Here is a 16,521-nt window from a genome sequence, read left to right on the forward strand (position 1 = left end):
CTGTAGTTGCTGAGTTTGAGTGAAAACTGAATGATTTAGTTAACTGAATTAGTTAGTCTGAGGCTCTGATCTCAGTGCATGTTAAATGTTTGCTTGTTACAAAGAAAACATTATGTGTTGTAAGTATAGTATTTTGCTCGAATTTGCAAATTGTGACAAGCTATTTGAACAGATGTCTTTCATAAATACAACTTTCTGACTCCTACTCTTAAGTATTCAACAAAAAAACGGGTAGAATAGGTGGTAGAATTCTATTCTTCTGCTTTGGATAAAATGGGTTACTACAGGGCACCAACTGTGAATGTTTGGTGTTTGACTGCTGTGTTCATTATTGTTCAAACATGCTTGAAACACCAGCAAAGTTCCATGACTGTTTCATATTTCTAGGCATTACCTGTGTGGAGCTCTCTTCTGAGGCTGTTTCAGACCTGAAAATTATTCTGCTAGGCAATGTTGGGTTGGAGTTGCCTCTCCTCAACATCCCTTACCACCTTAATTAAAAAGCTATAATTGTCCAATGAAAATATTCTATAGTCCTTTTTCTTCATAGTAACTGGCTATAGGTAGTCTCAGGTATCTCCCTGTTACTCAAAATGTCCTTGTAACTCAGAAGAAATTCTTGCCAAAAAAAACCACAGATCTGAACTTCGGTAGTCTTTTGCTAAGAAAAGACATTGTCAATGTAATTTATATTCTTGGCTGACTCGCAGAAGAAGCTGATTGTAGAATTCAAAGGCTACAGTTTACTACTGCATCCCTGTTTCAATGATGTGCAGCTCAGACAGTTTATTCAAGTATTTAAGAAAATGGGGAAGAGGTAGCACAAGATGACACACTGCTCATAATATGGATTCCAAGAATGTTTCAGCTCACCCAGCTACATTTGGGCAACAGCTAGGCTCCAGTCAACAGCATTTAGAAGGTTATTGTCAACCCAAATAATAAAAGCAGGTACCTCTAATTAGCTTGGTAACTGTCTTGGTTCCACTGAATAAACTGATTCATTTTATTGACATGGGAACCTAGACATACTGGTCAGACACGAACTTCTACATTTTAAGCATCAAAATTAAGGAAAGGTGAATCCCCTTAGTGCAGAGTGAGATGAATCCTATCCCCAATGCCCAAACCCAATATTCATATCATATTCCTAACCACACTGCTTTGAGTTGCTTAGGAGCCTGTGGATCCTAATCACAATTTTACACACACAGACATGCACAATATGGCACACAACAGTTTCAGTGATATCGTCAGCACTCAAATATACTACAAACCTCATGGTAAAATTCATCTTCCATCACTGCAGTATGTCCAAAATACAGCTGCTCTTACGCTCTGTGCTTCCACTCTGAAGAAGCTTCGTGCAGTAAGAGCAGAAAAGGTAGTTATAGTTAGGTATAAAGGTAGTTTTAAAGGTAGTCATTCCTTCTGTCCCACTTCCCATGCATTAACTCCCATGTAAGCAGTAGTATAACCCACTGAATGGGGACTACCTTATCAAGTGAAACCAGGAAAATCAGCGTGTGCCCAGTCCTCTCCACACTATTATATCTTACGGCTACATAGACTGTGAACTGTTGTGTAATGCCTTACAAGGCACTGAAAACAGTGGCTCCTCTTCTAATATAAAGCTTCAAGTACTATAATAATGTTTTAATTTGCTTCTCTCTCTTCAAGAAAGTGTAAAGATTTTCCTCTAAATCTCAGACATTCTGCTGCATTAAAAAAGTGACTCATAAAGAATTTCATTTGACCTTTCTCTGCAAAACACATTTTCCTTTTGGATTAAACATTCTTTTCTTGATTGTACTTTCTTTAATCCAAATGCTTCAAAAATACCAAAACACAAGAGGGAGATTCTTGTGATATATCATAAAGCCAAATGCTATTTTACTTCATACTACAAAAAGAGAACTTTCTTATCTTAGAAGATATTATCATTTGCTTTTCCCATAAGCAAAGAGACTACTTTAGAACACAACAGTTAGAATATTGAATCTTACTGATTCAGCAAAACCCATTTAGCTGTACTCAGTTCAGCAGTAATAAAAATATATTATCCTTCTTTAACAGGAAACAAATTTGTAATTGTCTTTTAAAAAACAAACAAAAAAAAACCCAGTAGTTTAGTAATTATTCTATAGGTTCACAATAAAGTCTGTCATTTAAAAAATGTCTGCCTTTCCTTCCTGTGTTACATTAATTTTTTTCCCCTTTAGACACATGGTAAGGGATAGACTTGAGCTATGAATGCATTTCATATCAGCAATTCACCTAGATCTTTGACTAAGAACCCCACTTTGTATCATTTTTAGAGATTTTACACTTTAGAAATTGAGGCTACAGTTTACAAAGACAGAAATCTTAAACTATTTTCTACAATCTGTATTCTGTCACAAAAAAATAAGTAAGTAGAGAGCCTTGCACCCACTGCTAATTATAGTGGGGTTGAGATGAAAATTTTAAGACATTTAATCATGGCCATGTAGAATTACTGACGTTGCATTAATTGTGTTAAGTACCTATCTTATAAACCAGAGTTACTATCCACTTAGCTCTACAAAGAGCAAAATCAATTTTAAATTAGTTTATGTAATATAATAACTTACAATAAAACAACTGAACACAAAGAACAATGCAGATACCCATCTGCCTTGCTGTCTTTCCCATGCAATGAAAACAGCTGATGAATTCCAATAAAATTTGAACTCTGATTTCTAAATTAATCACAAGCCTCTTAGTTTCATGCAGTCCATTCAGTACCAAGCTCTCACTGGCTAATATGATCCACACATACAACTATGATTCATGAAGCAAAGAGAAAAATATAATTCACATGAATATGAGGAAGTACATACTGTGACAATGGAAATAAGATAAGTGATATATTAAAACAGAGACCATGAAGAAAAATCAGAATTATTTTCACTCTAGAATAGAATGGTTTCCTCCTAAGCAATATGGGACACATGGATGACTACTGCACAATTGTTTAGATAAGAATTCAGATAGGTGCATAACAGGGAGTAACTCTATAGGCACGGAGGTGCACAACATGAACACATGGTCTTTCCCATCTCTTTCATTCTCTGATTCCTTAACTTTTATAATAGGATTTTATACATATATATATATATATATACACACACACACATATATATATTATTATGACCAAAGAAGGCTAACAAAGAAAGGCTACATCGTTACCACAAGTTGTGCTTGCAGGACATCTGTACTCACCCCTCATCATCCATTTTGTAACTCGCACATTTCCTTCTTTATTTGGATGTCATATTGTTTGACAGATTCCTCCCTCCCAAATCAGTTCTGTTTTCCTCAGTTTTCTCCAGTTCTGTTCTCTTCTTTCTCCAGAGTCTAGTTTTATTTTCAGAGTATCATTTCTAAGGAGCATGTGATACACAGACATGACTATTTGATGTTCAAGTGCAACAGTAAGTCAGGTCAGGACAGAATGGCAGGAACAGAAAGATATTTTGTTGACCAGTTTCTCCCAGTCTCCCTCTCCCTCTGTCTGTTCACATGCAGAGAGAACACAGGTGACACTTATGGAGGAAGATTTAAGAAAATACCTTGTTTCTATTAACGTTGTGTTCTACCTGTGATGTAGTGTTTTATCTACACAGCATCTGAAATACCAAGTTCAAATACCACTACGGACATATAAAATTATGTGCGCAGTTTATTTTCTTCAGCCACTGTCCCCCCAAAAAATCTTGTGCTACTTCTGCAACACTATCTGCAATATCTAATTCTTTTCATTTCTTTCAAATAACTTCAATTAAAAAAAACTTCAGTGATTGAACAGAGTCAGATTCTGAAATGGAAGAAAATTAACAGGGAAATGGTCAGATTTACTATGCTTTCTTTTAATTCTTCCAGCTACCTGTTAAGAACGAAAATTTGTTTTTGTTGAGAGCCCATAGTTTTTTAAAATCACTCTCTTAAAATAAGAAAATGACCAGAAAAGACATTGCTTTTCTGTTCTCTATTACCTTAAAAGTCTTGTTCATTCACTATCACTAGATAAAATTCCATTTTTATTCTGAAATTCTGTTGAAAAGTACTTTTGTCAAAAAAAAAAAAAATCCATGTGTTTCAAATAAATACATTTTAAGGGCTCTTACTACTGAGTTAAACTTTTTTCTAGGCCAAAGCATTTGATTATTGCAATTAAAAATTTAACACTTGATATTAACAATCACCTCTCTAGCAAAAGTTCATTGTATTTTCAAAATATATATTTTTTAGCCAAAAATTAGAGACAATAATGTATTTCTGACTATATCTGCCTATTAGTAGGACTCTGCAACTTTCAAACCTCCAACAAGGAGGTCAGAGAAAAGATTTTTGAGATTTCATTATGACTATTATCATTGTTAGTGATAAATATGCAGTTTGATTTACTAAAAAAAGTAAAAAAAATACTGCCAACTTATTACGGAGCTAACTTATAAGAAGAGGATTAAGTATACGGACTTTCAGCAGCAACTAGGAGCTCTGGTCACTGACCAAAACTGTGCTATGCAACTTGCTGTAAAAACAGAGCAAAAAGACTTTTCCAACTGTAAAATTAGCAGGAAACAGGAAAAACATAGATCTTTTTGCAGAGCACAAAGATCACCTCTGCTTAGAAACAAGATAGTAAATTTAGTGCATCCACTTAATGTATTTGTAAAAGGACACCCTTTATGCCAGTGACTGTATAGTCCAACACCCAATCTAATCTTTAAAGGTCCCTTCCAACCCAAACTATTTTATGACTCTATTACTATGTAATAAATAACAGGAACTTTCACACTTTTGCAAAGGGACCCATCTTCAAAACAGATAGATACACAAAGACAAGCATTCCCTTGATCTAACATCTAAAGCACAAAGATAATTTAGCCCCAACAGGCTGTTCCATGTTTTAGTACTTCTTCACACTGTAAGGTTTATTAGGATTCCAGCAGTAAGTATCTTTTCTTTCCTAATGGAACATAAAATTTTACTACTTATGTATTTCGTTCTTGAAATATTTATAGTGCACCATTTGGTTTGTGATTCATTTTCATTAAAGTTCTTTTAAAACTGAATACTTTGATTTTTCTGGATCTGACTCCTGTAGTTCCCAGCTCAGGTCTGCAGGTCAACAAGTGTCTGGTGCCAGCTGGCTTTGTACTGAGACTTCACATAGGTTGGCACCTGCATCTGCATTAAAAAAGCAGGGTGATACCCTAGGCTTCTGACTCAGACTAAGAAGTAGGAACTGCTTTTTCATTTCTGACTATGTGAGAATTTCATGGCATGTGGCCATTTCGAAAAAAAAAATACATATATATATATATATATATATATAGCTTAAAGTGAATTTTTTGTATGATGATGTCAGCATAAATTTTATTTTGGTGTGATTGAATCACATGACTGGATACTAAGCCATGTTTCCCATTCAATTTTTTGGAAGTTTGTTAAAAGCTATGATAAAAATTAAGTAAACAAGTTTTCTCAGCAATTCAATAAGATGTTGCTCTCCAGGCTTAACAGCTACTATGGAAAGACTAAAAGTCAAAAACCCAGGAAACATCCAGCTTTTAAATATTTTTCAAGTGAGGTACAAGGATAATTATTCTGCCATAAATCCCTGTTACACATCACATTTTCTCATTTGCAGGTTGAACTTTGTGTTTTATCTTATCCTCCAGCTCTTCATGTCCAACATTAAGCTTTAATAAAAGCACCCACATTCCTGAAATGCCTTAACTCTATCCACTCTTGTATCATAGAATCATAGAATATCCTGAGTTGGAAGGGACCCTTAAGGATCATCAAGTATCATATTTGCCTTTACCTCACCTATATTTGTAACTAATTATTCCCCTAAAACTTACTGTTTTGCATCTTTCTCATCTTCTAGTTTTGTAATATTAACAGTTAAAGTGTATTTCCTTTCTAATTCTCTGAGAGCTAAAGTTTACACTTTAGACAGATTCTACAGTTTAAGCGTTGAGGTGGATAATGTGACCATTTGTCTGAGCCTCGAGATATTAGGTAATAATCTGGAAACATGACTTCTAATCAAATTCTTTAGTTTCATTTAAAAGTAAATGGAATACATTCTTGCCCTTCTACATAAAAGTTTCAATATTGATTATATTCCTCTGGCACCTTGACTAATATCATGCTCTGCTTATAATGCAATATTAACATACAAAAATATTCTTACCCTGATTTGGTAATTGTATAGTTTATTCTCACTTTGGCAAGAAGCACTTCTAGCACCGTACTTGCTTCAGATTATTTTTATTTATTAGACTTTAATAAAATCTACAAAAGGGTACACTGATTTATAGTGCTTTCAAAGAGCAACATAGCCTAGTCTCTCACTGAATTTTGGTATGTTTAATTAGGAATTTATATGACCTCCTCTAAATCAGCCATATGGTTCTTACAGAAGCTTACTGTGCAGCAGTCCATATTGTACCTGATACTGTGGAAAAAAAAACTGTAGTTACTCTCCAGTGTTGCTGATGTACTACTTTTCATAGGCACAGCAAGTTGAAAGGATTTAAACGATACTGAACAAGTAGTTAACAGAAGGAATTATTAATGTTTGTGTTTCCCCCTCAAGGGGAAGGAAGTACAAATGACTTGGGTGATTAACCTTTTCAGGAAGTGATCAACTCATTTCTTTGGATTTGATTTAAAGTGGAAGCCCACCTGAGTCACAGAATCACAGAATCACAGAATTTCTAGGTTGGAAGAGTCTTCCAGTAGCCCTTAATAAGATAAACTTTTATATGTCATTATCTCAATTACTATTCTGAGGTAGTTCTACACATGCCCTTACATTCCTTTAACAGACGTAAGAACCTGTTTTCCATGAATAGTCATGTATTTTTTGGTCATAATTGCTGAGGCTCAGGAATAGTTGGGCATTAAGACCACATGAAGTTCAGATCTTGGAATCCCATATAACTGATGTGTGTGCACATAGAAGCTTTCATTTCAAAGTATATCTGGTACATGCTTTTGGTCTTATATTGCCTAAAAGTGTATAGTAAATGCACTCTGCTTTTTTTTTTTTCAGTGCAAAGATATACTTGCACCTTAAGACTGTGAAGACTGTGAATCCTGTAAAAATAAAACTATACTTAAAACAAAAACAATAGATTCAATTACTTTTTACAAAGATTTTTTTTTTTTGTAAGATCAGCAATGATATCAAATTCCCAAGAATAACTTGAATAAATAAAAAAGAGCTTCACGAGGGAAAGGCAAATGTTAATTTTAATTGAGAACTGAAAAAATGATTATGAGAGCTGGACTTTGACATTTTTTTCCCTTCTGATGATACTTCAAAGACTGATTTGCTAAAACTATGATGCCCGGATAAAAATGGAATTATATACCTAGCTTATGTACAGTTTTTTTCATTGCTGGAGAACAAAAACCTCTGTTTTTTACAGAAGGTTCCTGCTGCCACCCAGGAACGAAGGATTCAGTCTCACAGTGAGGTAGTAGAAAGGAAGTAGCATTGGAAGTTCCATCCCTGTCAGCTGGACGGAAACCTAAGAAGGAAGATATGCTCACTGAGGAGAAACTAGCATATGGAATCAAATCAGCGTAGAGTAGCTCTGGCTATGCTTTTATACTGCAAGTTTTACAAAGCGTTATAATCCAACAACTCATCTTTGAATGTGTTCTACAGAATCACAAACTTATTTTCATAGGAATAATATGTTTGCAGCATATACTCATTCAAATATATGGCATACACAAAGCACAAGATTGCAGCTATGCTAATCCAGTAACACAGAAATTCAGCTAGAAGTAGAATAGAATTAGTGGTTCCATAAAATACAGAAAAATGAAGACTAGAATTGGCAGCTATTCTACTCTGTGATTGATATTCTATGTTATAGCATCTTGTTGGCACATAAATAACTGCTCTGACAATGGCAGTGCAGAATTTATCCTGCATTGATAACTTTAGCCATCTACTTCAGATCATAATATATCAAAATTTGCAAATACAGAGCCACCAGAAAAAATGATCTTGTTGGAATGTCACCTTCCTACTCAGCTGCTCTTATCTCTGCTTTGTATTCCAAATCTCATCTCTTTACTTTAATGTCAAAACAATACATTATTTTATTGCATGAGCCTTGAAGAGCCTATGAGAAAGTGAGCTATGTTCTCTTTTCTCTCACCAAACATTGGCAGGCATATAAACTGCATGGCAGGTATTAAGAATAAGAAGAGCTCCACTGAAGTTGGTAATGTCTGATGATTTATACCCACTGAGAATCTGACCTGGATTACCAATTGCAGAATCATTCCTGTCCTTATTTATAGTTCTGCAACCTCACTGCAAAATGAACTTTACAGGTGTAGCTTAGGCTCTAACTGAGCTTATGGAATATTTATGGATGGTGATGATGCACGAAAAGAAAAGGATTTTGCTTGGCTTTCACTTCCACCTGAGCTTTCATTTGGACGAACAACGCTTGTTCACTAACATCAATTCTTGTAGTAGAATTTTTAGGAATCTTCCACTGAAACAATGGATTTCAATACAGGAAACATAATCTCATGCATCTTTACTATGCAGCCATACCTTTCATTTGTTTTTAGATACATTTTTAAGCAACTATTTAAAGCAGTCTTAAGGAACTCTCATAACTTTAGAAGCCTATAGTTAAACATTCCAACAAGAGGTCCTCTAACTAATATTAAAACCAGTGAAGAGTGAAAAGCTGTTTTCTACCTTAATTATACAGAGCAGCTTTTATTGTCAGTAAAAGCAAACATACCTGCAACATCTTCAGTATATGCAGTGAATAAGTGTACTACCACTATTATGTTCATCCATGTTCAATTTGAATTCATAGTGAAATAAGTGAAGCGTAAGGCTGCTGGCATTATCCGAAATGAAGCATCATAGGCAGAGGACAGAGAGCTTGTTCAGTCTAGCAAGAAAAAGGCCAGAAGAATCCTGGATGTCTGCAGGAAGGCTCAACACGTAAGATAGCTATGTGAACTAAAAGAAAATGCGAGCATAATAGCAAATGGTTCTTAATTGGCAATCAATAAATTTAGCCTGGAAACTGTGAGATGTTTTAACACGCAAGTTTTGTAAGTGCATTCCTATAGGAATAGCAAGGAGAAAAAGCTTTGCTCCCTTTAAAGTTTATAACAGTATTACATGATGCTATGTCTACGGAAGGAGGGGACTGCATCAGATACACAGAAAACCCTATTAGCCTCATGCTTCTAATTCATGAAAATTTGTGAAAGATTCTCAGTTTTTAAAGGGAAATAGTTAAGTGGAGAATAAATGGCACCTTCACAAAGGTATCAAGTCTAAGAGGCAGAATTATTTATTTATTTATGCATTAGGCGGACCACAGCTAGTCTAAAAAAGTAATTTTGAAAGAAGCATGGCATCACAAAATCCTTGTGATGAAACCCTAAGCCACCTAAGCTAACTTCTCCAACATGGAAAAATTAATATCCAATATAAATACGTTGGATATATACTTTAGGAATATATTAGATATAAATATGTTAATATTATAATGAATATTAACAAAACTGTATCATTGGAAAATCAAGAAAGTTCAAAACAAACCAGAACTGTTTTTGTGTATTGAGATGAAAGATTTTGATTGATTCTGGTTTTATTTCATTTTGTAATTTTTCCATTTTCGATAAATGCAGGAAAAAAAGTTTTTTCCAAAATATAAAATTCTGTTCTTGACCAGCTCTAGTAATTGTCAATAATTATCTCCATATTTATTTGGGCGAACTGCTTTTATAGTGTGCTGCCCAAATGTTTATTTTTGATTCCTATCTGATCAGCTGAAATGTCCATATGGTTTGCTTCAGATAGATCACTGAAAATGTTTTCTGAAACAATATGGGCCAGTCAATTTTTTAGAAAGCTTTATGAATCAGTAACACTGGCATTTCTTAAATTAATACGTGCCTGACTTAGCACAATCTGCCATTGGTTGAAAAACAGAAAAGTGATGAAATCCCCTTGGTGTTCTTTGGAACAGTGGCAGATGGCTCCCATCTCCCTGAAGTTTTATTTTGTTTTTCTCCACTTCTCTCAAAAGAGAAACTTGATAACACTGCGACAAAAAGTATACTGTACAGAATAACAAGTTAAAGCACATTATAAGAAACTGACATATTGTTTTAAAGGAGAATAGTACTTGGGAACTGAGGTGTTTACAGGATTATATAATGCCCGGGATAACACCAGAATATATCACATCCAAGATATTTGTATGCAAAATCACTTTCAAACTTTTAGGAATTTTTTTTTTTTAAACCCATTATGTGGCATGATCTAAGTGACCGATATATGTAATAAGAGATGAAACCTTTAGATCCATAGCACAGTTATCTACTGCAGTTTTCTATGACTATGGATTGGTACCTCATACTTTCATCAACACAGATGAAAACCAGATTTACAAAGAACATTCACTGGACTAACTGAAATAACCGAATGCACGGGAAAGCCAGTGTCCCTATTTCAGTATCAATCATACTCTGCAGTTACTGCAGACTGGTAAACAAAAGTAATAAAACCACTTAGGGTTGGACAGAAGACTGTCTAGTGCAGAAGTGATATTTAAAGAATAAAACTGAAAAACATCTGAGAATGCATAACTTGCATATTTTACAAATGCATATGTTACATTTCTTTGGACTGGAAAAGAAACTCAAGGCATGCTTCCTGTCACATTTTCAACCCCTCTTCCAAATACAGTGGCACCAAGGTTTTTCCAGGGAGGGTCAATAGAAATATTTACCTTTGAAGAAAAACCTTTTCCTTTATTTCCTTAACTAGTTAGAAACTGATGCATTTTCATAAATTTTAGCAATAAAAACAAGATCCAAAAAGCTCATGGAATCCCTCTCTAAGAAAAACAAACAACATTAAATCTAGCAAAATTAGAAATGTGCTAAAATAAGGTTTCCTAATGAGAAATCCTGGGAAATATACAAAATTACCAGCTCTGTGAGTTAAACGCTGGATGAATTCCACTGTATAGTGAAATGTTGAAACAACCCAATCAGGCTAGTTTTTGTTGATCTAGTATGACTTATTTGTGGAAATTTTCATTTAAACTTATGAGAAGCAGATGTCCAGTATTTCTAGTTTGTCACAAGTGGTAGGATTGTCAAATCAGGGACCTTGTACCTGAACTTAGAGCTGGTGTGCCATCTTCCTCCACACTGTTGCTCTTGAGAGACGAGAGTTTCTGTCCTTACACACCTGTCTGTGGGGATAAGGAAACAGAATAAGCAAGTGGAAAGGGACTGGACATAGCCATACAGAGTAAGTGTACAGCAACTCAGCAGTAGAGAACACGGTGGGAAAGGGATAGGACAGTCCTAAGAGTTCACTAGGATGAGGGAAGCATGAAAGTCATTACACTGGTGCTTGTATCTCTAGATACAAGTTTTATTCAAATGAAGTAAATGATTCCAGAAACAGTCTCTGTGGACGTGGAATGACAACCAAAATATGGTGACTGCAAAAATGAGCTAGTATCAATCTGCACAATATCAGAAATGCAGCTATATTAGCAACAGTTAAACTATCATTACAGTTGTACCTAGGTTTAAGCATTTCTTTCTTGAATTGTGATTCATTGTAGCTTGACACGCATGTAACTGACATTGAAGCTTCTATGCAGAACTCAGGGCCAGTCACAAATAAGGGCACCCTAATAATTTGGTACTTCTAGATCATAAAGTTCATCCGTTTAGTTGGTAATAACTTTCCTCAAGCACAGACGTTTGTACTGCGATTGATAATCTGGGGCCTATGGATAATGTGAATCATTAGTCTACAATGAAGCCTCTCAAGAGAAAATAAATTATCTTACACAGGACACCACTGTATTATTCATGAATAAGCCAGAGAGGAGAAAGAGAGAGTAGAATAGGGTTCTGTCAGCAACCTGAATGTCAGTTCTCCAGAGAGACCTGTAACAAAGCTTTAGTCAATTCACACAAGTTCAAAGAGGAAACCTCTCTGCATGGGATAATATTTATTAAGGGAATAAGCACTCCTTTGTCACAATGTAACTCAAAACTTCAGAAGTATACATATCCCATTAGGAGAGCTTTGTTCTGCTTTAATTTTTCTGAGCATACATAGCACAAATACAGCTCTTCATTTCCAAATGGACGAATGACACCGAGGCTATTGAAGAAAGCGATATATATAAAAACAAGAAGAGCATGCTGTTGAATTATTTTATGATTTAATCTGTTTGATTAGCCATGATTCACTGAGATATCTAAGGGGTAAGGTATTCACGAACTACTAAGCTCAGTACTCCAATACAGACTGAAAACAAGCATAAAGCCCTACAGAACACTGCAGGTCACAGTATCAATACCTGAACCAAAGCTACCTTAATAACAGAGAACAGATGCTGCTACTTATGCTAATAAATGTTATAGGAGACTAAGAGATTTCAGGAAAAAAAAAATGATAAAGCTTTATGAATAGACAGAGGAATCGGCTAATAAGAATAAATTAAACACAGAGATGCAAGGAAACACATGTTCTTAGGAATACTATTTATTACTTGTGAAACAATAACTTAGAAGGCAGAAGGAAATATGGATTCCTTTTGGAAGGAGAACACAGAAACAAATGGGGTACACATAAAATGGGACAAAGCCAATGTTGAATATAAAATAACACTTCAGTAAAAAGACCTATAGAAATAGAAATATCTAAAAATAGAGAAGACAATAGAAATAAAAAGCAGAAATGTATTTTAGAATATCTACTATGTAACTATGTACTATTTTCTAGTATGAGTTCTGAGGATGATGCAGAGATAAACATGAATAAAGCCAACAACACTCCTTGTCAAACTCAGACTTTCTGTTAAAGTCACTGATTAGCTTAGCAATTCATAACTCTAAAAAAAAAATCTGTATTGGCTAAGCGTGGAAAAGTTCTGGACAAGTCCTTCAATAGATGACCAGGGACTGAAGAGAAACTGGCTTCATAAAAGACTGAACAGCGGAGACTTCTGGAAAAGAAGCCTGAATAATTTGAAAGATAATTTCAATATAATTATATGGAAACAGATCAAGAAATGGCATGGATAGTTACAACAAAAATGGTTAAAATGAGTAGGTGAAGGGGTAGGCGTGAAGTCAGTTTCTCTTGCTGTGTTGCCATTTATGCACACATTAACCACTATCTTTTTACGTAATTCATTAATTATACACTCATCTTCATAGAAAATTGATTTTATATCTCTGAAATATAATCAAAATAATGTCTTAAAACCATCTATCTGAATGTGTATGACCTTATGAGGAAGTAGCGCAATTCTGTCCATTGAGATAATTTGCTTTCTGCAAAGAAAGTGTCAAAGAAAAGCATTCAGCTGAAGAGTTAATACTGCAATAAAGAATCACAGAATCATCTAGGTTGGAAGAGACCTCAAGATCATCGAGTATATGTATATCGAGTATACACATCGAGTATACTATATGTATAGTATACATATATATATATACACATATATGTATACTATAGAAATATATTATATCCTACATCAATTTAAGAAGTGTTCCAAGTCACATACATAGAAATAATATTGCATCTATACAATCCAAGTCTAATTCTGACAATTAAATATTTGGACCATTCTTGTATCAGAGAAAGAACAATCTTCAGTCTTTTTGTCCAAAATACTCCCTTAATATGCAAAGTTAAAAGCTCTATTTTATCCCTTTCTAGGTATTGAAAGTAGCTGAAACATGAGCATCTTCTGGAGACAATAAGAAAGTAAGGAAATAAAGACTCCAAATTTTTTAAAGATTAATGTGTTCAAATGAAATATGCCCATTTAAAATAAATTGTTTGGAGAGGGATTCATGAACCATCCAAAAGTTAGACATTTGTTATATGATAGTCATCTTGGCTACCTCTGTAATCAGTTAAGATACGCACTTCAAGAAAGTGATTCATATATCATGTTTGCCTTGCTGTTGTACGAACAATGTCCCCTTTCCCAGGAGCACTGTGCTAGGTAACTCCAGCCCTATTGCACAGAATATTCTGTTCATATTTGTAGATTACTTTCGTCATAGAAGAGGTTAACTAATGCAATCTAGACACATCTATTTTCAATCACAATCTTTTCATTTGTTCATTGGTAAATTTTACCTCAAAAAATGCCTCAAGACATGTGCAACATATTCCACAAACTCCTGCAACTGCAAAGGCACAGTTCAAAACTGATTCACTGATATTCAGAAAGTCAGAGCTTGCTGCTTGTTGTGAATGCCTGTTGGACAACATTCAAAGCACCCTAGATTTACTTTATATCAAGAAGTTATCTTTGTTTAGTAGGAACAATACCCCGAATGGCTAGAGAAAACAGTAATTCCCCCTCTAAGAAGCTTTCAGTGCAATAACTTGAGCCATACCAAAACACAATCTACATGTATGGTTCAACAGCAACAAAAACAGCAAAAAAAAACCAAAAACAAACAAACAAAAAAAAAACAATACTTACTGATTCTGAAACATCCGTTTATTCAGAGATTTTCCTTTTGGTTCATTTCTGGTTTTCTTCACCAAAATTTAGAAAATACAGAAAAGCATTGAAGGTAAAATGAAAACAAAAAGAAAACAGCTTGTAATTTTCAAATGTTATTTTATGTAAACTCAAGATTTAAATATTTATTTCTCTATACTGTTTGACTGTTTGGAAGAATTAACAATCATTCTCTTATAAATCCTATGGAATGCAAATAAATTGAATTTTAAAACCTTTTTTTTTTTTTCCCTGAACTTGAACTGCTGAAATAAAATCTGATTAAAAAAAAAAAAAAAAAAAAAAAGTAAGAATTTAAAAGAAAGTAAAAACGCCAACACAATTTTCAGGTGTTATGAGCACAAGTGGAAAACATTTCAATACTCAAAATATTTTGACAAGAATCACTGTGTTTTAACTTTCAGATATTAAAAGACCATCTACAGTAGGTTGCAATTCTTATGAATGCTACCATATTGCTTTCAGAAACTTTGGTTTCTATATAAATCAAAATTTTTAAAAGTTGGGCTTTATCACTACTCTATTAAGTAGTAACACAAACAAGGTATTTTAATAACCTGTACTACCTGTATTACTGTTTCTATTTAAAATCTGCCTTGTATTTAATAGTGCACTATACAGACTGTTTTTGGATTGCCATAATTACACATCTGAATATGTATGTAATGGAAATGGAGCTATTAAAAGATAAGTAGTTTTCCAAAAATTTATACATAGCAACTTTATATCAACAGATGTGCTCAGTTTTTTTTTTTATTATTATTATTTTTTTTATTTTTTTAAATAAAGTGATGCAGAAAATTTAAAGGAAGAATTAATGTATGATTTGCAGAGTTTTTATACTTAATTATATTGGCATTGTTTCATTATGGCTGTTTTAAATGATTTACTGGATTTGGGAATTTTAATGTCCACAGCTTAACTCAGGCTTTTCAGAACTGCCCTCTACTTCTAGTACATCAGAAACACACAGAAATGGGGTTACTGGGGAGTGGGGTGTGTGATTTTTCATGATTTCCTTAACAGCTGTAGCCTATAGAAAAGACATGGATAGGGGCAGTATGAACTGCTTTTTTGCTATATTCACATGGGCATAAAATAAAACAGAATGAATGCTCTCATTTATTTCATTTCAAAACTCTGTTTAACTTCATACCAAGGACATTGTATCCTATTCATAAAGTTGCTATATATCTTCCCACTTATGATCTTGTCCATTAGGTACAAATGTTTAAATTATAAAACTTGAGTCCTATCACAACAATTTGTAGTAGTGCTTTTATAGCTATCATAGGAGCTTTGGAATTAATCACAGAATTACAGAATCACAGAATTTCTAGGTTGGAAGAGACCTCAAGATCATCGAGTATATGTATATCGAGTATACACATCGAGTATACTATATGTATAGTATACATATATATATATACACATATATGTATACTATAGAAATATATTATATCCTACATCAATTTAAGAAGTGTTCCAAGTCACATACATAGAAATAATATTGCATCTATACAATCCAAGTCTAATTCTGACAATTAAATATTTGGACCATTCTTGTATCAGAGAAAGAACAATCTTCAGTCTTTTTGTCCAAAATACTCCCTTAATATGCAAAGTTAAAAGCTCTATTTTATCCCTTTCTAGGTATTGAAAGTAGCTGAAACATGAGCATCTTCTGGAGACAATAAGAAAGTAAGGAAATAAAGACTCCAAATTTTTTAAAGATTAATGTGTTCAAATGAAATATGCCCATTTAAAATAAATTGTTTGGAGAGGGATTCATGAACCATCCAAAAGTTAGACATTTGTTATATGATAGTCATCTTGGCTACCTCTGTAATCAGTTAAGATACGCACTTCAAGAAAGTGATTCATATATCATGTTTGC

The 16,521-nt window shown here is 33.9% G+C and overlaps 1 long non-coding RNA gene across 1 annotated transcript; it reads right to left on the reverse strand.

Moving 5' to 3' along the window:
* Positions 1–311: 311 nt before the first annotated feature.
* On the reverse strand, positions 312–9,031 carry LOC140003061 (uncharacterized). Its single transcript, XR_011811010.1, has 4 exons — positions 8,820–9,031; positions 7,416–7,574; positions 3,244–3,404; positions 312–1,360 (listed from the first exon to the last, which is right to left on the reverse strand). It is a non-coding gene; the product is annotated as an uncharacterized lncRNA (long non-coding RNA).
* Between the last annotated feature and the right edge of the window lie 7,490 nt (positions 9,032–16,521).

Source organism: Anas platyrhynchos, chromosome 8 (genome assembly GCF_047663525.1).
Source record: "Anas platyrhynchos isolate ZD024472 breed Pekin duck chromosome 8, IASCAAS_PekinDuck_T2T, whole genome shotgun sequence".
NCBI classification, from domain to species: domain Eukaryota; kingdom Metazoa; phylum Chordata; class Aves; order Anseriformes; family Anatidae; genus Anas; species Anas platyrhynchos.